This window comes from Canis aureus, chromosome 35, assembly GCF_053574225.1.
Source record: "Canis aureus isolate CA01 chromosome 35, VMU_Caureus_v.1.0, whole genome shotgun sequence".
Classification (NCBI taxonomy): Eukaryota; Metazoa; Chordata; class Mammalia; order Carnivora; family Canidae; genus Canis; species Canis aureus.
The window spans coordinates 15214852-15229939 of record NC_135645.1 but is presented as its reverse complement, the minus strand read 5'-3'; the positions used below and the strand labels follow the sequence as shown (position 1 = coordinate 15229939).

At 36.5% G+C, this 15088-nt stretch overlaps 1 protein-coding gene across 3 annotated transcripts in view; it reads left to right on the top strand.

The window, feature by feature from the left end:
• The window catches only part of NECTIN3 (nectin cell adhesion molecule 3), a 300981-nt gene that overhangs the window by 265977 nt on the left and 19916 nt on the right, over positions 1–15088 (top strand). The window lies entirely within an intron of this gene.

Sequence of the window (15088 nt, the reverse complement as noted above, 5' to 3'; positions counted from 1 at the left end):
CTTTGTCTCTTAGTCATTTCTAGCTTATTGTTCTCTCAGTCTATCCTGCACCCCGGTTTACATTCCAACTCTGCACTCACTAGTTCTCAAGATCCTGCCCCTCAGATCTCTGCCACACTTTGATAATCCTTTATCCTGAATAAATTCTGACATCCGTTACTCTGGGTTAGTGAGTATTCATGACTCAAACCATGTGATAGTACTGCAGACTGATTTTTAGTGGTGATTTCAGAGAATCTTGTATCATAACTACCCCTTTTATTGCGGGTGAGCCTTGACACACTTTGGCCGAAGTAAACTACCATTTCCTTCTGGAATCATTTGTTAGTATGACATGGTGGGCATACATTTGGACTAGAGACATGTGGAGGCACAAGAAAGATGAAGTTTCATAGTTTATCAAGTATTTTATAGTGGAACTTTATCTTATTTTTTTAAGATTTTAAAAAATTTATTCATTTGACAGAGAGAGAGAGAGTGCACAAGCAGAGGGAGAGGCAGGCAGAGGGAGAGGGAAAAGCAGGCTCCCTGCTGAGCAGAGAGCCCAATGTGGGGTTCGATCCCAGGACCCTGGGTTCATGAACCGAACCAAAGGCAGACACTTAACTGACTGAATCATCCAGAACTTTGTCTTCTAACAAAAAAATCTGTTGACCGTATTGATGACCCCCAATTATTCTTAGCTACCTCAGTAGAGTTCTACAAGTTTCCTGATGGTCCTTTCCTTCTTTCTTTGCTGATTGGCTTTTTACTTCAGTCTTCAGTCCTACGGGCCTTCTAATCTGCTCTTCATAAGCAGCCAATGCCACTCCAAACTGCATTCCTTAATTTTAGTCATTCATATAGGATTGTAATGGTACCTGTGTAAGTTTACTAAGGCTGTCATAAGGAAATACCATAGACTGGGTGGTTTGAACAACAGGAATTTATTTTCTTATACTTCTAAAGGCTAGACATTCAAGATGAGGTATGAGCAGGCTTGGGATCTTTTGAAGCCTTTCTCATTGACTTGGAGATGGTCACCTTCTTGTTGCCTCATCATATGGCTGCCCATATGTACACACACATCCCTGGTGTCTCTCTGTGTATTCTAATCTCTTCTTATGAATACACCTGTCATGGGATTAGGGCTTGCCCTAACAACTTAACCTTATAATTTTTAAAGGACCTATCTTCAAATAACATCATATCCTGTGGTACTAGGGGTTAGGGTGTCAACATATGAATTTAGGGGGCCCAATCAGCCAAATACAGTACATCAGTTTTTCTTTTATTTTAGAAAGACAGTTATCCATGGATCTCTCATGTTTCTGAATATTTTGTAAACAGAGGCATTGACTGCCCTTTTATTCTGAACTATCTATTTAAGGATGCGTGTGTAGTGAACAGCCTTGGGAAATAGAGACAGACTCTCCTGGGCTATGATGCTTACTTTCGAGTACAAAAGATTCAAGTTCTCTAAGCTCAGAGCTCTTCAGTTATGATTCAAAGAAACTGCATGAGTGGCATGCAGATTTCCAATCTTAGGAGAGAAACATTCAATCCTTTACCATCAAGTATAATGATAGTTGTAGGCTTTTTGTAGATGCCCTTGATCTTGTGGAGGAATGTTCCATCTATTCCTATTTTCTGAGAGTTTTTAACTTTTTAAGAATCAAAGATGGACTTTGATTTTTGTCAAATGTTTTTCCTATGTCTATTGACATGATTAGTAGATTTTTTTCTTTTTTAGTCTCTTAATATGATGAACTACATTGAGTGATATTCAAATGTTAGAGTAACCTTGCATTTCAGGGATAAACCTCACTTGGTCATGTTGTATTTTCCTTTTTATATATTGTAGTGTTAGGCTAAAAAAATTTTAGAAATCTGCCTCTATGCTAATAAGGGATATTATTTCTCCTATTGTGGCTTTGTCTACTTTTGGTATCATAGCAATTTTGGTTTCATAGAATAAATTGGGAAATATACCCTCTTCTTCAATATTCTGTAAGAGTTTGTATAAAATTAATATCACTTCCCTTAAATCCATAATAGAATTCAAAGTTCTCTGAACCTGGAGTTTTCTTTGTAGTAAGATTTTTCACTGTAGCTTTAGTTGATTTAATAGATACAAGTCTATTCAGGTTATCTACTTCTTCTGAATATACATGGGTAGGTTGTGTATTTTAAGAAACTTATGCATTTCATATAAGTTGTTAGATGTATTGACTTAAAGTTGTTCATTATACTCTTTTATTATTTTTAATATCTGTAGACTATTGATGTCAGTCCATATTACTGATGTTGGTAATTTGTGTCTTGTTGCTTTTTTTCCTGGTCATTCTGATTAAAGGTTGTTTAACTTCACTGATGTTAAAAAACCAGCTTTTGGGCAGCCCTGGTGGCTTAGTGGTTTAGCGCTACCTTTAGCCCAGGGCATGATCCTGGAGACTTGGGATCCAGTCCCATGTCGGGCTCCCTGCATGGAGCCTGCTTCTCCCTCTGCCCCTCATTCTCTCTCTCTCTCTCTCTCTCTCTAATAAATAAATAAAATCTTAAAAAAAAAGCTTTTGGTTTTATTTATTTTGTGCTATAAGTTCCCTCTCAATATTGCTTTAGTTGCATCTCACAAATTTCTGTTGTTTTCGTTTCCTTTTAGTTAAAAGTACTTTCTGATTTCCCTTTTGGTATCATCTTTGTCTCATGAGTTATTTAGAACCAGGACACTTAATTTCCAAATAATTAGGTGGATTTTCCAGAAATCTGTTATTTTCCATATGCCAGTTGTTGATTTCTAGTTTAATTCCACTGTGGTCAGGGAACATACATTGTATAAACTAAATCTTTTCAAATTTATTGGGATTTGTCTTATATCTCAAAATATGACCTAGTGTGGTCAATGTTCTGTGTGTACTTTGAAAAAAGTGTGAATCCTTGCTGTTTTTGTGTGTCATGTTCAGTAAATGGCATTAGTTTATGTTGATAGATAGTGCTCTTCAAGTTTTCTATATCCTTATTTATATTCTGTAACTAATTAATCGAAAGGTAATGAATTTTTACTATAATTTTTGATATGTTTATTTTCCTTGCAGTCTCTCAGTTTTGGTTTTATGTATCCATGTATCCTGGACTTCTGTTATTAGGTGTGTAAAAGTTCAAGATCATTATGTCATCTTCACGAAATAACTATATATCATTAGAAAATAACTATATATCATTAGAAAATAATCATTTTTATCTCAGTAGTATTCTTTACCCTAAAAAACACTTTGATATTAATAAAAACATTCCATTGCATCTTTTGAATCTGGTATATATTCATGCTACCATTCTGGTAGCATGGTATATATCTTTTTTATTTTTCCACTTTTAACCTATTTATGTCTTCATATATAAAGTAGGTGTCTCATAAACAGTATATAGCTGGTTCCTGCCTTTTATCTAATCAGTAACATAATGTAATTGCTGATATGTTTGGGTTTAAATCTCCCATCTTCTTTTTTGTCTTCTTGTTCTATCTTTTATTTGCCTCCCTTTTTTTCTGCCTTGGGTTTTTGATTAAGTGACCATGTCTTATAATTTCATTTTATTTCCTTTGTTGTTTTATTAGCTATAGATCTTTTTATGTTATCTTAGTGGATACTTTGGGGTTTATGATGTCCACCTTTTATCTATCACATTCTACTTTTGAGTGATGTTATGCCACTCTCCATAAATTACAGAACCACAGTAGTACTTCTGTTTCTCCTCTCATGGCCTCTGTGGTGTATCATTTGTTTTATATATGTTATAAACTCCACAATACACTGTTATTACTCTTATTTTAAGTAGTAATTTTTGAAAAGTGTGATATAATTAGAAAAACATATTTGATAGTTACTCACATAGTAACTAATTTTTTGTTCTATCCAGATTTCCCTGGAATCATTTTCTTATGCTTGAAGAATTTCCTTTAATATCTCTGTTAGTTTAAGTCTGCTGAATTTTTTCAACTTTTGTGCATCTGAAAAAAATCTTTCTTTCACCTTTGCTTTTGAAATATACTTTTTAGTGAGTACAGAATTCTAGAAGACAGTCCTTCCTCTGCCCCCACACACACCCACAGTCCTTTTTCCTTACTTTAAAGATGCTCTTCCACTGTCTTCTGGCTTGCATTGTTTTCAAGGAGAAACCTGGCATCCTGATCTTTCTCCTTCTGCATATCACATGTGCTCTGGCTGCTTTTAAGATTTTTCTCTGTATAACTAGTTTTAGGAAATTTTGAAGAACTTTGGCCATGATAGTTTCAATCTTTTTTTTTTTTTTTCTGTACCCTGCCCCTCCTCTTCTTCCATGATTCCAAATACATGTATATTAAGCAGCTTGAAGTTATTGCATAGTTCAATGATTCTGTTTTCTTCTTTTTTCAGTCTTTTTCCCCTTCTCTTTTTATTTGGGATAATTTCTTTTGCTATGTCTTCAAGTTCGCTAATCTTTTTTCCCCTGCAACATCTAATTTGTCACTAACTTTATTCAATGAGATCATCATCTCAAACATGTTTTTCATCTCTCTAATTTCAATTTTGATCTTTTTTATATCTTCCACATTTTTGATTAACATACTTATGATTTCCTCTAGCTTCTAGAACATATGAAATGCAGTTTGGAAACTATTTTTATATCCTTGTCTGCTAATTCTATCATTTTTATTGCTTCTATGTCAGTTTTGATTGATTGCTTTTTCTTCCTCATGCCCCTAATAGTTTCCTCACACAAATGCACTGATCAGAAGCATGTGCAGCTCTCTACTCTCAAGTACTTTGCCTTATTAACTTCTGTCGTGGCCTTCTTCAACTTCTAGTTTTATCTCCTCACTTGATGGAGTCTGCTGAGATCCACATGTGTTTCTCTCCCTGCCCTATGACCCCCAAAGTCTCTCCAGGCAGTAAAGTGCAGTTATAGCTCAACTCTTAGTGACTACTCTCCTTCACTGCATATTGTCTAATGTCTTGAAGACCATTTCAAAAATATTTTATCTGGGTTTTTGGTTGTTACAAGCAAAAGAATAAATCCAGTCCCTGTTATTCCACTTGGGCAATTAGTTATTTACAAACCCCTCCCAACAGATTATACTCTCCTAATTCATTTTAACGAGCAAACAATAACAATAGCTTTTTCTCCCTCAGTGCATTATAATATCTGTGGCTTATTTGTTGCTGTATTTCTTCAGTATTCAGCAGAGGACCTATCCAGAATAGATATCTAATAAGCATTTGAGTGAATAAATTTGCCCACTGTAGAAATGGAGAAATGATAACTTTAATAAGAAAAAAAGAATTAGGGATCCCTGGGTGGCGCAGCGGTTTAGCGCCTGCCTTTGGCCCAGGGCGCGATCCTGGAGACCCAGAATCGAATCCCATATCGGGCTCCTGGTGCATGGAGCCTGCTTCTCCCTCTGCCTCTGTCTCTGCCTCTCTCTCTGTGTGTGACTATCATAAATAAATAAAAAAAATTAAAAAAGAAAGAAAAAAAGAATTATTTTAAATAAGACAATCTACCATGAGTTAGAAAATAAGCTGGTGATGGGGGAGGGATGAGGTAAGCAAAAGGGGACTTAGAAATTGGGTAGGTCAAACAGTCCAAAAAAGTATGAAGAGGACACAGTTGGGGCAGAGGAGAGATAGGATGAGGTGGTGAGGATGAAACAGGAGAACATGCTCAAGGGCTTGTCAAAAACAGCCCCACCCCAAAACAGGTACAGGAAAATATAAAGGTATGATGGAAAATTAGAGGCAATAAAGGCAGAAGAAGGAAAGAGACATATAACATGAATGATAGGTTAAGAAGAAAAACGAAGATTTTATGTGCAGCCATCTCTCTAAAACAGAGATGTACTAGTTATGTATGATTTAACAGGCTTACCAGAATTACTGCCACTTTATTCTCCAACATCCCACTTATAAAACAAGAGTAACAATAATTACATCCTTATTCCTAGGGATTTAGTCAGTGTAAATATTTTCTACAGCCTGTGGAAAAAGGCCAGGAAGTGATTCATATTTCACAACTCAATTTCTGACTGATTCTCTAAAATTCAACTGTTTCCTCCTTTTTTCTTTGAAAAATGTAGTTTAATTGAACAAAATTTAGCCTTGGCCTTTTATCCAAACATTTTAGAATAAAAGCTGTGTTGAAATTTGTTATATGGTTATCTATTGTAAGGCTATGACTCAATGATTGTGCTCACCAAAACACTAAGATGTGAAACAATAAGGAATACAATTGCTAATACATCTCAATGAAAAGCAAATTAAAAATGTCTTAAGAGCTAACAGTGTGGGATCCTGAGAAAGAAATGCCTCAAGAAATGTTCTAGTTATTATTAATTTTGGGTTTGGAATAGGTTAGACACTTGAGGTAGGCAAAAAGCATTTCACAGAAAAAAAAGAATCTGACAATAAGTATGGATGTTTGGGGGATTGCCCTTTGGCAGAAAAGACTAACTTCCAATTTGATTCGGAACAAATCTGGCTTTCTCTGTGTGGGAAGATGAGTTCATAGCAACAGATAAAAAATAATGTCCTTTGTGAATCACCATGGCCAGTTATGATCTCAACTGTTTGCCCAAATAATACCCTCCTTCAAATGTCTAGGCATATTGCCTGGAAAGGTGAGATGATGCAGAGGAGACCTTGGTCCGGAGCCTTCAAGCCAAGCCAAAATCTCCAAATCTCCTTGGAACATCTTGGGAGTTGAAGCTGGTCTCTGCTCAAGCATAGATACAGGATTCTTTTTCTTTTTCTTTTTATTTATTTTTTTACAGCATTTTTTAATATAATAATAAATTTATTTTTTATTGGTGTTCAATTTGCCAACATACAGAATAACACCCAGTGCTCATCCTGTCAAGTGCCCCCTCAGTGCCCATCACCCATTCACCCCCACCCCCCACCCTCCTTCCCTTCTACCACCCCTAGTTCGTTTCCCAGAGTTAGGAGTCTTTATGTTCTGTCTCCCTTTCTGATATTTCCTACCCATTTCTTCTCCCTTCCCTTCTATTCCCTTTCACTATTATTTATATTTCCTAAATGAATGAGAACATATAATGTTTGTCCTTCTCCGATTGACTCATTTCACTCAACATAATACCCTCCAGTTCCATCCACGTTGAAGCAAATGGTGGGTATTTGTCATTTCTTTTTTTCTTTTTTTTTGTATTTGTCATTTCTAATGGCTGAGTAATATTCCATTGTATACATAAACCACCACATCTTCTTTATCCATTCATCTTTCGATGTCCCGGCGTTTCATTGCATCTGTGTTTGGGGGGTAAATCCCCAACAATGCAATTGCTGGGTCTTAGGGCAGGTCTATTTTTAACTCTTTGAGGAACCTCCACACAGTTTTCCAGAGTGGCTGCACCAGTTCACCTTCCCACCAACAGTGTAAGAGGGTTCCCTTTTCTCTGCATCCTCTCCAACATTTGTTGTTTCCTGTCTTGTTAATTTGCCCCATTCTCGCTGGTGTGAGGTGGTATCTCATTGTGGTTTTGATTTGTATTTCCCTGATGGCAAGTGATGCAGAGCATTTTCTCATATGCATGTTGGCCATGTCTATGTCTTCCTCTGTGAGATTTCTGTTCATGTCTTTTGCCCATTTCATGATTGGATTGTTTGTTTCTTTGGTGTTGAGTTTAATAAGTTCTTTATAGAGCTTGGAAACTAGCCCTTTATCTGATATGTCATTTGCAAATATCTTCTCCCATTCTGTAGGTTGTCTTTGAGTTTTGTTGACTGTATCCTTTGCTGTGCAAAAGCTTCTTATCTTGATGAAGTCCCAATAGTTCATTTTTGCTTTTGTTTCTTTTGCCTTTGTGGATGTATCTTGCAAGAAGTTACTGTGGCCAAGTTCAAAAAGGGTGTTGCCTGTGTTCTCCTCTAGGATTTTGATGGAATCTTGTCTCACATTTAGATCTTTTCATCCATTTTGAGTTTATCTTTGTGTATGGTGAAAGAGAGTGGTCTAGTTTCATTCTTCTGCATGTGGATGTCCAATTTTCCCAGCACCATTTATTAAAGAGACTGTCTTTCTTCCAGCGGATAGTCTTTCCTCCTTTATCGAATATTAGTTGACCATAAAGTTAAGGGTCCACTTCTGGATTCTCTATTCTGTTCCATTGATCTATGTGTCTGTTGTGCCAGTACCACACTGTCTTGATGACCACAGCTTTGTAGTATTCTTTTTAAAGAACAACCTGGATCTTAGCAGAACTCAAGAGGCTCATGGTGACCTGGCCGAGGCCCACTCACCACTTCCCCAGGGATCATGTTCTCCAGCAACACTGAACTACTATAGATACTGTATAGGCTAACATGCTCTTTCAGACTTCCAGAACAGCATTCTCTCTCATCTGCATTCTCTGCTCTGAAGTCTCTCCTCATCTCCTTTCCCATTGGTAGGAAGACAAACTTTTGTCTTTGAAGACACCTGAAATGCCACTTCCTTCATAATAACTTTCTTCATTTCAGTCTTAGTTGTTCCCCCCTTACCCTTTTTCTTGGATACCTCTTCAGGCAGGGCTCAGTTAAGACTCTTGAGGCCCAATCACTAAAACAATTAGGCAGCCTCACCTACATTTAGTACAATTAAGATATGACTAAATCCTAAAATAGATACAAGGAAATTTTTTTAAGTTCTGAGTTTTTCCAGAAGACTTCAATTCTTTTAAAATAATATATCCCATTTCCCCATGAAGACCATGTCTTGCCTTGTCTTTGTGTTTTATCTGTTTGAGTGACTAGCACATAGTGTTCAACACGGCTTCTTGAGTAGAAGAATGAATTCTTGAACATTTTTTTTGAATTCTTGAACATTTTTATTTGTAATTTAATAGCCATTCATTTTTTGAAAACAACAACTGTTTTCCAAATCTCCTGTGTTTTTTTTCCCTTTGTGTGATACTGCTTTGTAAAGGAAAAATTTAATAGTGTAAACCTTAAAATGAAAGGACAAAACAACCAAAAATAAAGAGTGGGTAAAAATATAACTTTAACTTCTGGGATTGAAAATCTTCTTGTATTCTATGTATTAAAAATAATTCCTGAGTGAAATTCTTGCAGAGGGCATGGGTGCTTAATGTCAGAATACTCTCATCCATCATCTTACCATGCCCGAATATGATCATCATCGTTTTGATCATTATTGCAGCATACTGAAGTGGAATGTTCTAGAACAAGGAATCATGTTAGGGAGTAAACAATTTGATGGCAGATTGAATAGGAACTGAGCACCTTCGGGATGAGTTGAGGACAATGGAAGGCTTAGAATGGGGAGGAAGGGGAGGAAGATAACGGAGGTGGGTCTTAGAACACAAAGTATCCCTCTTAATGGTGGTGAATGACACCACAGATTTCTAAAAAAGGAGTCTAGAGTGGTTGGATTCCACTCCTACCTTCAGACTCTATGCTTAAGGTCCTACTACTTCTCTCTGAATATGGAACATTGTAATAATAAAAGACTAATATCTATTGGAGCCTTATTATGCTTGGCAGTGTTGCAGGCATTTTACATGTACTAGCTTCTTTAATTTTCATTAAAAATCCTATGGTATAGAAATTATTACAATTTCCATTCTTACAAATGAGAAAGCAAGTATAATGAATGTAACTCTAGGCAACTTGGCTCTAGAGCCCTCACTTATTTAGCCTCTCCACTATTATCCCTGGGTCTTTTAATTGGCAGTGAGAAGGGTCTTTGAGACCACATAACCAGGCTTCCTCATTGCATATGCAAGGTCTAGAAAGGCTTAAGCAATTTATGTGATGTCACTCAGTGAGGGGTGGAGTTGGATTTGAACATAAGCAGTCTGTGTGGTAGCCCTTGCCCACAGCTTTGCAGGACCTGAGATTGCATACTTGATCATTAGTGCTGGGTGCACAAATACAAGAAGATGGGCCAAGGATAAGGATCTTTAGTTATAAAAGGATCAATCAAATCCCAAGGCCAGAGTGGAATCTCACCTCCAGTCAAACTTTCTTTCCACTACACAATGGTGTCCCTTCTGTATGACCCAGTCAGATTCCATCTCAAACCCAGCACTGGTATCTTTTTACTCCAAGATCTTTGTGTACCCCTACTGAAGAGGGATGCCATGAAAGGATGTTCCCCAAAGACATGCAGCTAGATAGTGGGAGAACTGGGATTTGGATCCAGGAGTACCTGACTCCAGGCCCATGATCCTCATGGCAGATAATCAGAGCAAAGACAGGTCAAGAAAATTATTGCAAACATTTAAAAATCACATTGTTTAATAAACATTTGAATCACATTGAATAGATGATTGACATTCACAGTATAGCATCCCTTGATTTATAGTCAAAGAACTGAAGCTTAGTTCTCCAATGGCCAAAAACGAAACAGTGCAGCGGATTATTACACCCAAGACAGAGGGAATTTTGCTATAATGACTGGGCTGCCAGAAGGGGTGAGCATTGTATCACTCAGAAAATCTAGTGTAGTCTAGAATGACAGCTACACATGAAGATGGGCCTTTCCTGCAGAAAGAGGGTCAGACATACCCCTGACCACAGCAACTCGATGCATGAGAACCTGAGACAAACAAAGCTGAGCAGAAACCACTAGTTCATATTTGTCAATTTTCAACAGGAAGTGAAAAGCTTGTGCTGCTCCTTGGCCACTGCTGTCAAAAGTGGCTGAGGTTGCCTGAGTGGTTCAGAAATATTTCCTAGTTTGCTGCTTCATACAGGCAAAACATACAGGAGTTTTCTATTTCTTTTCTCCTATCTCTGGAAACTATAAGATATATCTTGAAATGCAAAATCTCTTCAATACAAAATTATAATTAGAATCATTAAAAAGATATGTAAGTTTTGTATCGTGGCAATAGAAATGCACTTCAAACACTTTTACAGGAAGTGAAGAATAGGGCGAGTTAGCTGAAATGGAAGTTTGCATGTCCCATATGTGTAAAAGAAGAAAACTCCATGAGTGTGAGAGAAGAAACATGAAGGACTCTGCACTGAAGAGCACTTGAGCTGTATGATTAACTGCACTGATACAACAGTGAATGTTTCTTGAGCATTTCTACTGTCCAGGCACTGGACTAGTTTCTGTGACAGGGAAACAGATGACCAAAATGCATTCCCTACTCTCGAGGAGTCAATGGTCTAACAGAGATGAGACAAATATATTTCACCTTAGGAACAAGTCATTATGTGATTTTTGTTCTCTACTCCGTAGAGGACTTAGTATTACCAAGTACTAATGGAGTACAAGAAAGGAAGAAATAATCCCAAACGGGCGTAAATTAACATTTGATCTAGGTCTAGAAGGAAGCGTAGAACCCTCAGGTTGCATGAGTGGCTCAGTGGTTGAGCGTCTGCCTTCAGCTGGGGTCCTTATCCCAGAGTCCTGGGATCAAGTTCTGCATAGGGCTCCCCGCAGGAAGCCTACTTCTCCCTCTGTCTCTGTCTCTGTCTCTGTCTCTGTCTGTCTCTCTGTGTCTCTCATGAATAAATAAATAAAATGTTAAAAAAAAAAGAATTGTCTCTGTGCATGAGGAATGCAGTTTTTCTTTCTTTGTAATATGTGGTTTTCGGATATACTGGCCTCAAATTAAGTTGGGGATTAGTCCTTCTTCTTTGATTTCTGGGAGAGTATGTGTGAAAGTGATATTGTTTTTCCCTTAAACATTTGGTAAAATTCATCAATTAGTTATCTGAGCCCAGAGTTCAGTTTTTTTTGATAATAGTGTTTTTTTAACTGCAAATTCAATTGCTTTGATATACACAAGGATACTTAAGTTATCTATTTCTTCCTAAATGAGCTCTGGCAGCTTGTGTCTTTCAAGTAACTTGTCCATTTCATCTAAGCTTTTACATTTATTGACATAACATTCTCCCTCCTAAATGTTCACACACTTAATGACAGAGCTTCAAAACTCAAATTGAGGGGGATCCCTGTGTGGCTCAGCACTTTGGCACTTGTCTTCGGCCCAGGGCATGATCCTGGAGTCCCGGAATCGAATCCCACATCGGGCTCCCTGCATGGAGCCTGCTTCTCCCTCTACCTGTGTCTCTACCTCTCTCTCCCTCTCTCTGTGTATGTCACGAATAAATAAAATATTTAAAAAAAAACCTCAAATTGAGGGGCACCTGGGTGTGTCCGTGGTTGAGCATCTGCCTTTGACTCAGGTGGTGACCCCACGGTCCTGGGATCGAGTTTCGCATCAGGCTCCCCATGGGGAGCCTGCTTCTCCCTCTGCCTATGTCTCTGCCTCTCTTTCTGTATCTCTCATGAATAAATAAATAAGATCTTTTTAAAAAACCCAAATTGATAAAATTGCAGGAAAAAATAGAAAAATCCACAAGAGTATTCACTACTCTTTTTTCAGTAACTGGTAAAACAAGTGAAATATCAAGTAGGTCTGTTTGGCTGATAGTGTTCAAGTCTTCTACAGCCTTACTTAATCAATTTTTCAAATATCCTTTTGTTATCAACTTCTAATTTAATTTCATTGTGATAATAAGTATACTCTGTATGATTTGAGTAATTTTTTTAATTTATTGAGCCTTTTTAATGGTTCAGAATGTAGTCTGTCTTGGGAAAAGCTTCATGAGCTCTTAAAAAATTATATTTTGCTGTTATTGGGTTCTTTAAATGTCAACTAGGTCCAGTTGATTGATAGGATTGATATTTCCTTTGTGAATTGGCCCTGGAAAAATTTTTTGAACTGAAAGTATTTTTTCACTATTAATATAGCCATTCTAGCCTTCTTTGATTAGTATTTATGTGGCATATCTTTTTCTATGGTTTTACATTTAACCTATTAATGTCTTCATGTTTAAGGTTGATATTTTTGTATGTGAGATATATATTAGAGATGGGTCTTGCCTTTTGATCCAATATCATTATTTTTGCCTTTTCCCACAGTAGCTATTTGATCTACATTTAATGTGATTATTGATGTGGTTAGGATTCAATCTACCATTTTGCTGCTTATTTTCTATTTGTACCATTGGTCTTTTATTTCCTCCATTGTCCGTTTCTGCCTTTTTTGAAATTGAACATTTGCTTTATGGTTCCATTTTATCTCTTTTGTGGAATTATCATCTATAACTTTTGGTTGTGTTATTGTAGTGGTTGCTTTCGAGTTCATACTACTTAACTACAATAGGAAGTGTGCCTTCAAGTGATATGATCCCACTCCATGTATTGTACAAGAAGCTTAAAACAATAACCTTCTATTTTCTATTCCTAGCCTTTATATTTTTGTTGTTGCACAATTCTATGTCTATCATAGAGTTCACAGTATGTGGTTTTAAGTTTCGTTTTAAACAATAATCTTTTAGAAAGATTTAAAACTAAATAAAATTCACTTAAATTAACACACTTATTTATCATTTCTAATGCTGTTCATTCCTTTGTGTATATTTAGGTTTTCATCTGGTAATGTTCTTGCCTGTAGAACTTATTTTAACATTTCTTTGTTGAAAGAGTTTTGCCGAACTCTTCCAACTTTAGTATCTCCAAAAAGAGACTTATTTTACCTTTGTTTCTGAAGGGTATACTCACTGGTTATAGATTTCTAAGTTGTATTTTTCTTTCCTTTTAGTACTTCAAAATTGTTGCTCCATTTTTTCTAGCTTGCGTCATTGCTAATAAGGAGTCTGCTGTCACTCGTATCCTCATTCTTTTATATTTAGTATATCTTCAAATTCACCAAATTTTTTTATCCATGCTTTATTTGCTGTCAATCCTACCAACAGTATTTTTCATCTTAGACATTATATTTTCATTCCTAGATTTTCAATTTAGATCTGTTTTGCATCTTTTATGTCTCCACTTAACATGCTCAATTTTTATTTTCTTGAACATATGGAATATAATGTTGATAACTATTTTAATTCCCTTGTTTTTTAATTTTATCATCTATGTCCTTTCCTGACCTGTTTCTATTAATTAATTTTCCCCCCGGTGTACTGGTTGTATTTTTCTGCCTCTTTGTGAGCCTGGTAATTTTTGATTATTCTTTTTTTTTTTTTTTTTTTTTTTTGATGGGATACCAGACACAGTGAATTTGGGATGCTGGATATTTTAGTGGCCCTAAAAATAGCCTCAAACTATTTCTGAAGTTTCACTAAGTTTGTTGGAGGCAGGTTGATTTTTTTAAGGCTTCCTTTTAAGCTTTGCTGATAGGACCTGGGAAACAGTATAGGGCTAACTTTGCCCCACCACTGAGGTAATACCTTCTCCCCAGTTCCCCATGAGTTATGAGCTACATCAGCTGATATAAATGTGAATTATTCAAGGCCTTATGTGAGCTCCAGGAATTGATTACTTTCAGCCTTGTAGTTGATTTTTCCCCATCTTTGGGTAGTTTCCTCATACATATTTGCTGATCAGTACTCCAGATATTTTGCATATCTTCAGAGCTTTTTTCTATGCAGATCTCTCTTCTGTGGTATCTTGCTCTGTTAGCAATAGCCACATTGACTTTCCCAGATTCAGCCTCCATCTCCTTCACTCAGTGATTTTGCCAAGATCTTCTTGGCTTTACCCTCCTTGTAATTCAGTCCAGAAACTCCCCCTCAGGATGTAAAGCTAGGGAACTTACATGGTTTGTCTGATTCTCTTCCCCTTTCTCAGTCATCACTGCTCTGTCACATCTGATGTCTAATGTCTGGCAACTGATACTTCATGTATTATGCCTAAATTTTTAACTCTTTTGGGTAAGGGGATAAGTCCAGCCTTCATTACTCCACCTTGCCTAGAAACGGAGGTCTCACTGTTCTTTCTACTCCTAGGTGTCACTTCCAAGATTTTTTTTTTTTTTTTTTTTTACTTCCAAGATTTTTTAATTGAAGTATAATTGTATATCCTTGTATTAGTTTTAGGTATATAACATAATGATTCAATATTTATATATATATAATAAAATGTTCACGACAGGAAATCTACTTAACATCTGTCATCATACAAAGTTATAATTTTTTTCTTGTGATAAGCACTTTTAAAATTTATTCTCTCAGCAGCTTTCAAATATGGAATCTGATATTATTAGCTACAATAACCATATTGTATGTTATATCCCTATGACTTAGTCCAA